General features: G+C 41.7%; 1 protein-coding gene across 4 annotated transcripts in view; it reads left to right on the top strand.

Moving 5' to 3' along the window:
• Nucleotides 1-14,257, top strand: part of rxraa (retinoid X receptor, alpha a) — a 162,544-nt gene that overhangs the window by 82,274 nt on the left and 66,013 nt on the right. The window lies entirely within an intron of this gene.

Here is a 14,257-nt window from a genome sequence, read left to right as displayed (position 1 = left end):
GGAAAATATGAGGGAATACACTGTGCAATCTAACAGGTAAGAAGTCATCTCCAAACCTGATGCACATACATGTATACGCCTCACAACCTCTGGTTTGAGGTGTGGCTCGGGGACCCTTTCAGGAGGCAGTGTTCCGTCTGGTTTTTATGATTAATGGTGTCTTTGCATGTGGAGCCCCAATGATGGACAAGTTAACAGAGGTGCTCTGAGAATGGCCCCCTTCCTCCCACCATCTCAGTCGGCCCTCTCAGACAAGCAGAGGCTGACATCAGTGGGTATTCTGAACTGAACTGTCTGGTATGTGGCTAATGAATAGGGGTCCAAACTGTGCAGAACATGTGGTTAATGCTGATACATTTATCATTCCATCCCTGAGGCTCCCTCATTCAGCATTATCAGTGCTGTTACCAGCTGAGCTGCCTGCCTTGTGATGAGAGCATGACTTGTGTGCTAGGACAAAGTCACTTCAACATACACTATAAAAAAACAAACAACCTCTGAGAACATCTGTTTGATTCTTCTGCACAAAGTAGAAGTGTTCTAAAATCGAAATCTAAAATTTTTTTATTAGTTCTGAAACAATTTTCCTAAGCAAAAACCTTTATTTTTTTAGCCTTCTGTTGTTGGAGAATACAAACATTTTCTGAAAGAAATCCGTTTCCTTTTAGAAACAAATTAGCTCAGAGTTTTGATTATTTTGTTTCATTTTGCACTGAACTGCAAATTAATCATAATTCTTTCCTGTTTTGTTTGATCCCCCCCCCTTTTTTTCTTATTAAGTGCTCTCAGATGCATCTGAGGAATTCATTTATTGAGGTGGTATATTGGATTTAAAAAATAACGAGTAAATCGTATTAAACATTCGAGAACTGTTGATACGTTTTCAAAGCTAGGGAAAACACCTCATGTCCAAAAACTCAAATAGTTCTATAATCAGTAAATTTGTGGGGTTTTTTTCCTTTTTAAGGATTACCAACACAATTCGAAACAAAAAGTTCAAGGCTTTGAATCATAAGTTTTGCTTAACTACAAAATCTGATCAGTCTTGTTGTACAATCTGTGCTTGATAACCAAAGATAGTATCCATGCATGTTTCTTTCAAGTCTGCATCAAAATTGCCTTTAGGACTTTCCACATTTTAAATCGTCTTATTAAATCTGACAGTGATCCAAAAGAAGAAAAGATGCAATCCAATTTAATAATAAGATTACACTAATTTTATTCATTTCTTTGTCTTGTTGTAGTTGTTACTGCAGTAAACGTTTTCCCTTGAGAATGAGACACATTGTTATCCTTGAAACACTGAAAGGGCTCAAAAGACGGGAAATTTTGAATGGAATAATATTGTTCATGTTGTATACAAGATTTATACCTCAATGCTTGTGCAAATTGTGACCTAAGCTTTGTGGGTTTTGTTGTCCATCTGCATGCTATTCTCATATTATTGTATTTCTTAAATGATGCCATGCAATTTAGAACAAACAGTCACTTTAACTCTTGAGGGAATGCTTAGATTTTCCTCATAAGCAGTCAAGGTCACTGTCACCTCATGTCTGTCACACTCTTGTGCAAACCACGAACGCCATGGAGAGAATTTCATTACACCTGGCATAAACGTACACCATGTGCTAAAAGGTAAACGGGTTTGAATTTGGTGGTTAAAGGTCAAGGTCACTGTGACTGCACAGTGTTGGCAGTATTGAATAAATTATAGGTGAATTCTTGCAAAATTTTACACTGCTAACTATTAAAGTAGAATCTTGAAGAGATGGTATTTTATATCCAAAAATTCACTGGCCAAGTGTTCACGGAGGGAGTCTGCGTCTTGTTTTGTTTTTTAACCATAGTTTGTGTATTTATTTAAAATATTATTGGTTTTTATATTTTTTTCAAAATCAATAGTAAATCTTAACTGTCTTCTTTTCTCTTCCTGCTCTGTGAAGGGGGGAGAAAATGAGAACCCACTACCCTCTCTTTCACAGGCAAATACTTTCATATGGACAAGTTTCAGCACGATGAGGTGCACAGTTATTCTACCAACCTCGCCCCCATCTTTGTGTATTTTGCAGAGTTGTCTTGATTGATTGCAACATATTTTACTGTCAGAGTTTAATAATGAGGGTGGATGTGTTTTCCGAACAATTGGGACCATCTGGATAAGTTGTGTAGTCTCACTGAAATATTGAAAGGTTTTACGTCTTTGTGTTGTGGCTATTTTAAGACTGGTAGGACACCAGGTTACAAGTAACATTAGATTATTTTGTCTGTGTCAGACTCAGGGGCAAATAGAGAAGAGAGGAGGAGTTAGGGGAGTGAAGTTTCTTTTCTTGTTGCTATTCTCGCATGAGTTGTTAAAGTAAATCGGTGGTGTGTTAAGCAGCCAAGAGCACTGGATACCTCCAGAGAAAGTTACCTAACTGTTAAGTCATAGCAGCAGAGGGGTGGCTAGCCGCTCTGGAGTCTAAGTTTATAGACTCTGTAATAATCTGTGGGTCTAATTATGGAATATGTTTCTATAAATTCACCAGTGCCCCTAGATTGTGTGATTGTCTTCCAATCATGATGTTCCAGCTGCCCAACTATGGCCACAATGACAAGTTGCTGTGGGGGGCGTGAGGCGTGTAGGGGTGACCAAGCAGCAGGTTTCTGGGAAGGCTTGCGAGCCTCGCCCGGGGGAGCTGTATTCAGCAGTGATCTGCTGAACTCCGGGCAGCACACTGATGTGGCTCGGCTCCGGTTTCAGTGGTTTTACATTGTTTGGGCTTTTCAAAAACAAACTTTTACTGGAAAGGGACCGTGAGAAATGTAGTATTCAAGACCTCACTTTTCCACAGGATAATGTTAGAAAAAAGGCAAAACATTTAGGGCCTCTTTTCACTTTTTTTTCTGTTGCTTTTTAATGAGAACAAGAAGTCATGATGGGATATTTTTTTTTTCTATTTTGGAAATGTGGTGCATGAGGTGAGCGAGTGTAAAAGAGAGACAGCATTGAAAACAGAGCTTTTTGAAAAAGGCCTTCACAATGCAAGCCTTGTGCTGTGATTTGGTCTGTCCTCACCAAGCTGAGCAGAGGAATGGAAAAGATTATCCGCAGGAATGTCTGGGGTGCCCTCAAACGGAGCAGGCCTCGTGACTGGCCAATGGGAGCGAGGCCTGTAGAGCGGTGGGCTAATTTTTTCCTGATGAACTCAGCTGCCTGTTCCACAATGCAGTCTGATTGCCAGGGCTGAACTCGCATATGGTCCGTGTTTGGAGGGTCCAAATGACAGGACCAATTCTGCCTGGAGAGAAAAGGGGGTGGGGATGTTGGACATAGATGATCACGACTGGCTCCCTCTCTTGTTATTTCATTAGTTCTGGATGTGACTGATGCACCAGAAACTCAATCTTGAGTATCCGGCACTACCTGCAGAGATTAACCCTCCAGGTGTATTGTTATCTTGTGATTTCTAATTCTCTATTGATTATGTTTTAATAAGTAACAATTACACATAATACCAAGCAGCATTAGTGTTTAATGCAGCCCTGTTTCATTGCAGTGCCTCAGAATTATCTCACTGCCTCACAAATCCTGCCAATTCATTTGGAACCCGTTTTCTATTCTGACTACATGGAAAGAGGCTTCATTATCCCTCCACTTAGAACCAGCCCAGCGTAAACTGTAGGGCTAGTGACACAGCTCCATCTCCTTGCAAGAAATATGTGTTTACTTGCTCATTGTTTTTTCTGTGTGTTGCTTTTCAGAATTAGTTCTGCAGAAATACTCCATGTGGTGGGCCTCTGGAGAGAGGCAGCATGTGTTTGTGGACCTTGTGGTCACACAGCAGGGTTTTAGAGTAGCGGTTGGAGTGGGGAAGTGGGGTTAATGTCTAGTTAAAGTGGCTCCCGGCTCCTCATATTTCCCATCGTGGGGTCCTGAAGAGGTGAGGAGGGTCATAGGGAGGGAGCTCGTTAGCCTCAGTGTGCTTCGTGCTCCCTGCTCTCTAATTGGCTGGCTGGAGTCAGTGCTGTTCCCGGCTGCTTCCTGCTAGGTCAGAAGCCAACAGGGCTAGAAGTAACTAAGCTGCAGTTTATGGGTCCTGAACCCCATTCATCGGGACAGACAAGTTATTTTTATATTTTTAATACACAAATTCGAAGAATCACAACTCATCTCATGCTAAGCCCAGTTAATTTCTGCGTGTTTTTAGTTGTATGTGGTTTACTTATAGCCAGAGCACTGGTGTTTGTCCTCACTACGATAAGAACTGCCAAACTTTAGAGTTAATTAGATGTTTGAGTTTTTGTGTGTGTGTGTGTGTGTGTGTGTGTGTGTGTGTGTGTGTGTGTGTGTGTGTGTGTGTGAAATGCAATACAGCGAAAAATATCACAATGTTAAGACTAAAATATAAAGAAACTAAAATTCGCCAGATAGCTAAATAGATTCTGGTGTTAAATTTAATTCCCACGATTAACACCTTAATTTGTTGAGCCATCAGTTCCCCCATAATTGATATTTATGTATTGATTTTTGTGATAGGAGGTTTGTGTGTGTGTGTGTGTCCTCACATTTGCCCTTCATGTTCTTTTTGTATTGCTCTCTAATAATCTCTCAGCTAGTCCTTTTATCTGAGGATTCACTAAATACTGTCCATCTGGTCCCATGGGATTCCCTAAAGTGACATGGCCCCTGGTGGCCAGCTGCCACAGCAGCTAGAATGCATCTGCAGAGGTGGAGGCCTCTGTGCTGGTACTGAATGCCATCCGCAGCCATCCTCGGTGGGTCACTAGAAATCAGAGTGACTAAGCCTTTGATAACTCTCTGAGCCCTTAATCCCAGAGCAGCACCATCAGAGTGAAATGCTAGCTCATTGTTACAGCTCAGACCCATTGGTGAGTGAAAAGAGTGGGCAGCCGTGGACATGGGGGATGGACAGGAGTTGTCATATCGTCGCTGTGGTGCGGTCATTATCATCTCCACAGTGGAAATATGGGTGCTGGAGTTGAGGACTGGGAGTTGAACTTGAATAATTACCTGAGCTCAGATTCTCAAAGGCTCTGAGTTTAAATTTAAATCTTGGTTGTGCACTGGAAGCAGCATTTAAATGTAAATTATCAGGAGTACAGAATAATTGAATGCCTAATTAATCTTACAGTGGAATACAAATTATCCATTGCCCCCCCCCCCCCCCCTTTAAAAACAGTGAGGAGTTCAGCAGAAAGCACTTGTTTTTTTTTTATTTACTGCTGCGTTATATTTAGACTATAGATAATATATTCTCTCAGAGACAGTTTACGTAGATAAGGTGAAACTTCATCCTGCCAGCTGTCCTTGGAATTTATTTTGACCCCTTGAGTGAGAGTAACAGTACAGTATGTGAGGCTTTGCATCTGCATGAAAAAAATGGAGGAAAAAAAATAAACCCTGCATTTTTTATTAACTTCAATTAAACATGAATAAGCAAGTTCTCATTCTTGAGGCCCCATGTTGCCTAACACAGAACAGTATGTTAATGACAGCCAAGCACGTCGGTTTCTTCTGGAATATATGGGCAAATTAACCAATGGCATGAATATAAATGAATGCGTGCATCTTGACCCAGATATCTCACTCCTGATTGTATCTCTGCTATGGCTAGCTGATAGAAACATCTGAATCAGCCTGCAGTGCAGCTTTTCTGGATCCTTGAGCGTGATCCAAAGTGCCCTGTTTATATTAGACAGGCTGACTAAGTGTTGAGGGGCACTGGCCTCATCTAACCATGCACAAACATCAAAGCACCAAGATACAAGAAAATTGCATGTGTCATTTACAAAAGGACACTTAGCCATTATTTACTGTACTATACTCTTCAAAAAATCAGTGAGAATTGTGTTCTTTATGTGCAGAATAATATGCTACAGGCTTGGATAAATCATGCAAGTACAATGGACAAAAATATTTACTCCCAGTGGAAAAAAGCCATGTTTGATAGATAACCATAATAAACAATGAGAGTGAAAAGACATGATTTTGAGAAATACCATCTGTTGTGGCGCCTGTTTTGTTTTTTCTCTGTTTTCTAAGATGATGAAGAATCTTGAAAGCTACCATTTAGCATCTGGATGAACCTAAGATATTTGGATGAGGCCAGACAGAAGGAAGAGGTCAAAAGTCTTATTTTTTCTCTGGGCCATGGTTTCCCTGTTCCTATCCTTCGCTTGCAACATCCAGCATGGCTTAAGTCACGATTGAATGTAACAAGAATGCAGAAGCGTTTAATAACCTGTAATGTATCTTTGCAGTTTCAATGTAGAGTTTGACTTTGTGGAGGTAGACATTCTCATTTTGTCTGTTTTGTCTATTACAAACATCTCCATCATAAACAAAAATGAGATCCAGCATAATGTTACAGCAGACTTATTCACTTCTTGTTTGTTCACTGGCCTGTTTGTCAACAAGGTGGTGAGGGAGCTCAGGTGTCCTTTCAGAGTGCACTTGGGGCTCAGTGCTGTCAGGGGCAGTTCTAGCCATTCCTCTGCTCACTATGGTCAGTTGCTTCTGTCCTTGTCAATGGGATTTTGGAAAGGCAGTGGCAGCGACAGATCATCCCACTCTGTGCGCCCCCCCCCCCCCCCTCCACCCCCAGAGGAGGATAAACAGAGGGGAGAGAAAGGGAAACGGACAGTCAGGGTTGTTGGGGGAGAGAAAGCGAGGGGTAAGGAGTTAGCAGGAGAGAGAGGACGGGGGAGATGACTGTTGGTATTTTGATGCTAAAGTGATTCGACATGCTTGGCATTATAGCTGGCTTGGTGGTGGGGGAAGGGAGAGGCAGTGGAAACGAGCACTTGTATCCGAATGTCAATGAAGCCGATCTCATGAAGTGGAAGGTCAAAAATGTATCACTTGCCACCTCACCTCGTGCAGGCTCCGCCCTTGGACTCCTGCAAAGGGCAAAACAAGAATTGATGGGTGTAGGTTAGAGAACGAAAGGCCAGAGAGGTCTGTAAAAAAATGTCTGTTTGTATGTGTGTGTATGAGGATGGTGGGTGGAGGCAGGGTGGCAGAACTCTGATATCTCAATGTCACATGTCCCCCACTGCACAGCAACAGGCCCATCCGAGTGTGCTAATGCAGGCCAGCACATGCTGGGATGTGAAAGGTGGAGGGAGAAGTGTTTGCAATCCTCCGTGCTTTCTCCACAGAGAGCCACTTCCTGAGGTGCATGGAGAAAGCAATTGACGGAGTGATGGTAATGCAGTGCCTAATGGAAATGTCTTGTTGGGACATGGTGTTGGTCTGAGAAGCTGGTGGCCCTCTAGGAACTGGCTTTAGCAGCACTAAAGCTTTAGCCCCTGTTTTGCCAAACAAACAGAACAACAACTGAGGTGACGTCTCATGAAGACCATGGTAATTGGTTTGATTATGAGCAAAATCAAAGTATTAAAGCTAGATTATTACAATTAACATCCCAGTTCCATCCCTCAGTTATGTACTCAGCAGAGACTAGAAGAGCAGGAACATAATCATGCATGTTGTAAACACTCAAACACTTTGGTCAGATTACTCAATCATTGTGGTTGATGGCTCAACAAGCAAGCTGGTGGACTTTGTGCACCTAAAATGCCATAAATTCAATTAACAGCCATACTCAACCCGTGCAGACGGGTCAGTCAATGTGACTGTGATGGAGTAGGGACAGCGCACCAAACGCCATGGGGGCATTGTGTCCAAAAGTCCATTACAGTCACTGACAATGAGCTAATCGACTGGTGTAGTTGTGCAGCAGTGGTGGCATGACTTTATACAGAGGACGGGTAAAGGAAGAGTCATATTAAGAGCTGGTGGCAGAGTCGGTGAAAGATTGCAGAGTGAGAGTTTAAACTTGATGGTTTAGCATTGACACACCATCGGATGTTATTTATCAGATGGTTTTGCTGTGCGGTTCAGTAAGCCAGACCTTTATGAATCACTATAACAAGTTCACAAACATGTGGGGAGATTGAAAGGGGCAAGCTAAAGCAGTGCAATGAGATCAATTAAAATGGGTAATGTTTAAAAAATGCAGCAGATCCAAAACAAGTGCCACGTGCTCATAGGTGCCTGTGTTTGATTTAGAGTAGTGGAGAAAAGAATGAGGTCATTCATTAAACAGAAATTGGAAACAGTCACCGGTCCAGTCTTCTCTGTAATATTGTTTTGTGTTTTTTAGGGGCATAGGGAGGTGGGGTTTGGGTGGGTAGTCAAAACAAGACAAGGCATATTAAGGCAATCATTGTAAGTTCTGCTGTGTTGTTTTTCTCCTTTTCTGACACTTAATATGTGTCACGGGTGTCATATCACATCTTATCCTCTCATGGTTGAAGTAAGAAGGAGTTAATCATTTACACAAGTTTTGCGCTAGATATTATGAAATAATCTAGAAGACATGGGGCATTTAGTGGCCATCTATTAATGCTGGTCAAGTTAAGAGCTCCTCAGCATCAGAACAAGAGCTTAGTGCCAGAAAGAAAAGCACTGCAGGCCTAATGCTTTGCTTTTTCCAGGATCAGTCGCTGTATAGCTATGGGTGTCTTTGCGTGCTTGTATTTATGTCTCTGGACTCAAATGTGCATGTACACCTGCATTGATGTGCTGATGTACTGTATCTATTGTATTTACAATGTTGTGTTCCTTTCATCTCTTTGCCAGCTGTGGCAGATTGCATTTTAGATTTAGCGTGTACCATTCAGGGGAGTGATTAGAACGAGCTGAGCCCTCACATTATTTAACCCCAACTGTCCACTCCCAATACCCCGCCGCATCCGAAATGACTTGTTTGGTTGCCTTGCTGTGATTTGGTTTTCACCCTTCTATGTGAAGTGTTCATCGGGATGCGATTTTATAGGACATCTATGTCAAAGGCAAAATGAGCGGCAGCAGCTGCCTGTAACCCAAGCTGATAATGAGCGTGTGTTTGTGTTTATTTAACACCCTCCCCGCCATCTGTTCCATGTATTGTGATACACAGACGGGGCACGTGTGTGTGAGCCTGGTGATTACACAACAGCCGGGCTAGTTTTGTGGTGGCACTGTCTCATCCGACACCATTATTCAGACTTCGCTCAGTGGCACGACGCGCAAATCGAAACAAGACAACCAAACAGACTATTGAGTGTCAAAAACACATGTATCAAAAGAGAGAGACACAGAAAAGCTGCACACAGAGTGTAAGTTTTATACTGGTGTGCGCGCGGATGCATACACCAGCATAAACACTTGGAGATGTGCTGAATGTGAGCTGAAGTATCTATAGACATCATTATGTTTAATACAACAACAGCTTGCTGTGCTTTCTGGCCTCCATCTGCCTTGCCAGAGGTCACAAGGGTTAAAGGAGCATTTAGACCTCATGGAAAAACAAACAGGTCTATTATCACCAGTTTTGTTTTGCTGTTATTCAAGCATTTTTGCTTCTGACTACCTGTCCACATAATGGTTATTTTTGAATGCAACACAATTAGTATGTGGGAGTGCAAAAATTAATGCCTAACCACAGCAGTCCTGCAGGTTACATAATGAGCACAACCCTATTCTCTGAGCAGCATGCTAAAAAGTGTATTTAACAGTTTTACAGCACTTTGTTATCTCACTGCATGAATTAGGACTTAAGATATTGATATTATCTGAAGAAAGTATGAGAGGTTAACTTTGACCTGCTCTCGGTGTTGTGAAACTGTGTTATTGATCTTGTATTTCCCAGAATATGACCTAATATTTGTCACAAAACCTTATGCAACCTGTAGATATATACTCCCTTTTACTTATACTGTCTTGTTTACAAAAAGATTTCTGACATGTTCTGTACTTTCACAAAAGCAGATTTCACATATACTGTACGTTACTTTTAAAAGTAAGCGCAGGGTTCTGTGAAATGAGGGTTAATATCTAACTTTAGAACATGTTACATTATTTAAATATGATCATTGGCAAGTTCTGTTAGTAAAAAATTAATTTTAAAAAATTTAAAAAAGGATCATAGTCTAAAATCAACATCAGGGAGATCATGTCTGACATCATGTTTGCAGTGGTTGCAGAGTTTGTTTTTTTTTTACTTCATGTTTGATCCACTACACTAAGGGTAAATAAAAAATAAAAGGAAGTTTTTCTGTTTAAAATTTTAATCGTCAGGTCCAAAACAAGATTACTGACCTTACTGTGTATTGTTGCTCAGAACTGCAACAGTGTATTGTTGAAGGCAGGAAACACAATGAACAGGTTGCTAATCCATCATGGGGCTACCTTATTGCTTTTATTAGATACTAGTTATATCAGGGCGTACTAAAATCAATTTTGAACAACAACCCCTGAAGACTGATGTATGGTAGTGTTTATACACAATTGCAAATTTGCTGGTGTCAACATAACAAAGAATTCAAAAAGACGCAAAAAAAAATACTTTTGCCTTGTAAAGTTAAAAAAAAACATGCTAAAGATGGAATTCTTCTGACATGAGCAAATAATCTGTTATGGCTTTCCAGGTGTTTTCTGTAGCTCTGGATCATTACGTCAGACATCAACAGGATCTTAAGACAAAAACAGCAGCAGCAGTAAAATAAAGCAGTAAAATATAATTTTTTTTCAATTTCAATTCAATTCAATTTTATTTATATAGCGCCAAATCACAACACGATTCAAAGCGCTTTATATTATTAGGTAGACCCTACAATAATACATACAGAAAAAAACCCAACAATCATATGACCCCCTATGAGCAAGCACTTTGGCGACAGTGGGAAGGAAAAACTCCCTTTTAACAGGAAGAAACCTCCAGCAGAACCAGGCTCAGGGAGGGGCGGCCATCTGCTGCGACCGGTTGGGGTGAGAGAAAGAAGACAGGATAAAGACATGCTGTGGAAGAGAGACAGAGGTTAATAACAGATATGATTCAATGCAGAGAGGTCTATTAACACATAGTGAGAAAGGGGACTGGAAAGGAAAAACTCAATGCATCGTGGGAATCCCCGGCAGCCTACGTCTATTGCAGCATAACTAAGGGAGGATTCAGGGTCACCTGGTCCAGCCCTAACTATATGCTTTAGCAAAGAGGAAAGTTTTAAGCCTAATCTTAAAAGTAGAGATAGTGTCTGTCTCCTGAATCCAAACTGGAAGCTGGTTCCACAGAAGAGGGGCCTGAAAACTGAAGGCTCTCCCTCCCATTCTACTTTTAAATACTCTAGGAACAACAAGTAGGCCTGCACTGCGAGAGCGAAGTGCTCTAATAGGGTGATATGGTACTACAAGGTCATTAAGATAAGATGGGGCCTGATTATTTAAGACCTTGTATGTGAGGAGCAGGATTTTGAATTCAATTCTGGATTTAACAGGAAGCCAATGAAGGGAAGCCAAAACAGGAGAAATATGCTCTCTCTTTCTAGTCCCTGTCAGTACTCTTGCTGCAGCATTTTGGATTAACTGAAGGCTTTTCAGGGAGTTTTCAGGACTTCCTGATAATAATGAATTGCAGTAGTCCATATTAGGACATGCGCAACCACATACTATCTGCTAACATGTATTTGTTAGTGGATAAGTGGATTTCCAAGGAATTGTCACTGATTAGAGTGAATTTAAAGATTGACAAGAAAACATATCAGTGCTCCAAGAAATATTCAAAATGTCCAGTAAGTATGGATGATGTAAAAACTCCACTGCTGCTTTTATTGGGTGTGCCATATCAAATATTGAAAGATGCCAGGAAAATTTCACATAGCACAGCATGCAGTGAGGCGGACCATCATCTGGATTATTGGCAAAAAAGATTTTACTAAGTAAATGGGGAAAACCCATTTCCCGCACAGATGAAACAACAGTCATGGCCTGCCTGCATTTGTATAGCGCTTTTCTAGTCCATAGGACCCCAAAGCGCTTTACACTACATTCAGTCATTCACCCATTCACACACACATTCACACACTGGCGATAGCAAGCTACATTGTAGCCACAGCTGCCCTGGGGCACACTGACAGAGGCGAGGCTGCCGGACACTGGCGCCACCGGGCCCTCTGACCACCACCAGTAGGCAAACACGGGGTTAGTATCTTGCCCAAGGATATTTGGCATGCAGCCAGGAGGCAGCCTGGGATCCAACCACCGACCTTCTGATTAGTGGCTCACCTGCTCTGCCACCTGAGCTACAGCCACCCAGTCATGGTGGGATGGGAGGTGAGGCTCTTGCTAATATCATCTGTTGGTGTAGTAATTATTAAAATTCAGTAAATGTGGAGTCTAACATGCAAAACAGGTCTACATGAAGGTGTGTGTATATGACATATTTTCTATTCGGCTGAAGCCCTGTAATGGGAAACATATATATTTATCAAAATGTGATAAAAAATAATCTGTGAAGAAATTTGAATCAATGTATTTTTATTCGCTATCTTCTTGTGGATATAATTATTATATTTATGAAGCAATCATAATTTATCAAGCAATATTTGTTCATATGGCTCAGCTAAGATGAAACTGAAGTTCTTCTGTGTTTACCCACCCTGCAGTCTTTTTAGTTGTGCAAATATATACATAAAGAAAGGTGGAGGAAAATACTTTCAGTCTCTACTTGAACCTACATCCTTACTCCCCCCCCCTCTTCTTTCCATCTCGCTTCCTCTCCTTCCCCGTTTCTTTCCTCTGCCTCTTTTTCTCCATATGATTAGTCCTGAATCATGTTCCAGTGGATGTACTTCTCGGCCAACTAAACTAATAAATACGCTCTACATGATTGATCCTTCTGCCTGTCCTGTTTACATAGTGTGCGCTCCCCTGCGCCAAGAGGCGTTGACCTTTCACACACAGGGCAGCTCACCCTCTTTATCTCGCATCATTGTGCAGCTGATGAGTAGATTGCAGCCAATCAGGTGGGAAGGTTTCGCTTACTATAGCAGAGGAACACACTCAGATCTGCCCGAGTGGGGATGACAGGGGGAAGATGGGATGTTTTCCTCCTCTGTTCACAAAGGAATACTTTCACTGCCCCTGGCAGAAGGCTTCTTTATTAAAGGGACCAGATGTGGCAGACAGCAGTGTGTTGTAATGTAGCCACTGTGTCATGAATCAACTGCTCTGTTGATCTTGTGACCAGCCGTGCCCCCCGGTAAACTCCAGAGTTTAAAGGTTGTCTCTCAAGCTTGTCTCTAATCTGCACTCCAAAAGAGAGGAGAGGTCTAAATTGGCCCTCCGTTGGCATTACACTGGATGTACATTTCTGGGCTCATGTTTGACATTTTCTGGTACTAGCTCACCAGCTGTGAAGGGTTTCATGTTTTTCAAATTGTTGTCTGTTTCCAGCTGTCACCTTAGCTTATTATGGGTATTTTGCACAGCTTTATAGTATGAGGAAGTAGTCAATGACAGTTATTGTTCTTTGAAAATTTGACCCAAAGAGCCCCTTTTTCCCCTCCTTGAAGGAGTGTTAACAGAGAAATAGAATAGCAGTGATACATAGCTCAAATAATGGAAGATCAGTGACACTTCAAACTGTCAAAGTTCTCTGAACTTTGACACAAGCGATTGAAGCAACAACCAGTGGGAGCTAAGTATACTGTTGATTGACATATGACAGAGTAAGGAAGGTTACCTACACAGAAATGTCTGTTATAGCAGCTGTTAGCGGCAAAGTGATACTTGACGGTGGAAAAAGCCTTACATGTGGAGAAGGTAGGCGCACAGTGTTTATTAGACCTGCAGTTCTATGAAACCATTGTAGAAAAAATCTGCTTTCCCTTTCCCACCTCTGCTTTCTCATCTCTGGTTTCCCATCATGGCATCAGCTATTCTTCTGACACCACCCAGCCCCCCCAACATTTGACCTGGTGACAAAAGGAGCCTGTCCTTTTCATCTACTTTTAATCTTATCCTCAGTATTAATATGACTACTTTGGACCTTTGCTGCTTTGAGCGGAGGTGACCCTCTGCCAGCGGCCAGTCCATTCACATACATATTTGAAGAATGTTTCTGTTTCTTTATTTTTCCTTCTAGCAATCTCCCTAAGGTATGGAGGAAATGGAAAGACTGAGAAGAGCAAAAAAAGAAAGTGAGGGAGAAAGAGAGAGCGGAGATATTCTAGGGGGGATTGTGGGAACCCACTGATAAAGGCGTACATCTTAATCCATCCTAAGGCCTGTCTTATGCTGTGCTATAAGCTTTTATGTGATCATTAGGAGTGTGTGCCCTCACGCACATCCACATGCATGCTTTAGGTATAAGTGTGTGTATGTGGCTTTGCATATTTGATATGTTAATGTTCACTGATGCTGTGGTAA

This window comes from Copadichromis virginalis, linkage group LG7 (genome assembly GCF_057382275.1).
Source record: "Copadichromis virginalis isolate Kocher_CV1m ecotype Utaka linkage group LG7, C_Virginalis_male_GT1.1, whole genome shotgun sequence".
Classification (NCBI taxonomy): domain Eukaryota; kingdom Metazoa; phylum Chordata; class Actinopteri; order Cichliformes; family Cichlidae; genus Copadichromis; species Copadichromis virginalis.
This window is presented reverse-complemented; position numbering and strand designations above follow the sequence as displayed.